Source organism: Anabas testudineus, chromosome 1, assembly GCF_900324465.2.
Source record: "Anabas testudineus chromosome 1, fAnaTes1.2, whole genome shotgun sequence".
Classification (NCBI taxonomy): Eukaryota; Metazoa; Chordata; class Actinopteri; order Anabantiformes; family Anabantidae; genus Anabas; species Anabas testudineus.
Genome location: NC_046610.1, coordinates 805,789 through 807,353, shown reverse-complemented (window position 1 = coordinate 807,353; position 1,565 = coordinate 805,789). Strand labels below are relative to the sequence as shown.

Here is a 1,565-nt window from a genome sequence, read left to right as displayed (position 1 = left end):
TTGTCTCTGAGAGGAAACGGAACTGAGTCGATCAACAGCACGACAGAGTCTCTAGAAAACACTGGTGAGTACAGAGGATCAGATTCATGTTTTAACACTGTCTTAGATCTGTTCTACTCAGTAAAGTGTTCGTTTAGTGCTATAAAAATAGTAGAAACAGACACAACACAACGTAGTGAAGTGAGGTGGAAGAATGTTCCAGTTACTTTCCAAGTTCTAGTCAAACGCTGTTCTTTTTATTTTTCTGTGAACAGTGAAAGCAGGAAGTCGAGTTCCTTAAAGGCACAATGAGTAAAACCTGGTGGTTGCTGTCTGTGAATGCATCATTTAAAACGTGCCGTCCCCTGCTCTTAGCCGGTCATATCATTATCCAAGTGATTATAGTAATAATGTTACTTTAGCATTTATGAATGTAATAAAGAATATAATACAACACTTTGTTTGCAGATATGTCGACAGTCAGCTGTCTGCGATCTAAAGATCAGTTTCTTTGCTCCATCTGTCTGGATGTGTTCACTGATCCAGTCTCCACACCATGTGGACAAAGACTGAGTTAGAGGTCAACACCTTCATCTCTGAGATGGTTTCTCAGTTCAAACATGAAGCTCCACAGAAAACCAGCAGCAGCAGCTCAGAGCAACAAGTTGTCAAACCAGGAGAAGTTCCCTGTGACGTCTGCACTGGAACCAAACTGAAGGCCCTGAAGTCCTGTCTGGATTGTCTGACCTCCTACTGTGAGACTCACCTGGAGCCTCATCTGACAGTGTCAGGACTGAAAAGACATCAGCTGATCGACCCTGTGGAGAACCTGGAAGGCAAGATATGTATGAAGCACGATAAACCTCTGGAGCTGTTCTGTAAGAGCGACCAGACATGTGTCTGCATGTTCTGCTCTGTCTTAGACCACAAGACTCATGATGTTGTTCCTCTGAAAGAAGAATATGAACTGAAAACAGCAGAGCTTGGCAAGACAGAGGCTAGAATTTTGTGAATGATTCAGGAGAGACAACTAAAGATAAAAGAGATCAGAGAATCGTGCAAACTCTGTAAGAATCATGCAGAGTAGGAGGTAACAGAAGGTGTTCAGGTCTTCACTGCTCTGAAGGAGTCTGTAGAGAGAGGTCTGAACAAGTTCCTAAAGGAGATCGAAGACATACAGAAAACAACAGAGAAACAGGCTGAATACTTCATCCAAGATCTGGAACAGGAAATCTCTGAGCTGATGGAGAGAAGCTCTGAGGTGGAGCAGCTCTCACGCTCTGAAGACCACCTCCACCTCCTCCAAAGCTTCTCATCCCTGAAAGCTGCTCCACCCACCAAGAACTGGACAGAGGTCAGAGTCCGTCCTCCATCATATGAGGGGACTGTGGTGAGAGCTGTGGCTCAGCTGGAGGAGACACTCAGTAAAGAGATGAAGAAGCTGTTTGATTCTGAACTGAAGAGGGTCCAGCAGTTTGCAGTGGATGTGACTCTAGATCCTGATACAGCAAATCCCTATCTCATCCTGTCTGAGGATGGGAAACAAGGTCACAGTAGTGATGTGAAGAAGAAACTCCCAGAACACA

General features: G+C 44.5%; 1 pseudogene; it reads left to right on the top strand.

The window, feature by feature from the left end:
• The first annotated feature begins 449 nt into the window (after window positions 1-449).
• The window catches only part of LOC113161752, a 38,336-nt pseudogene continuing 37,220 nt past the window's right edge, over window positions 450-1,565 (top strand).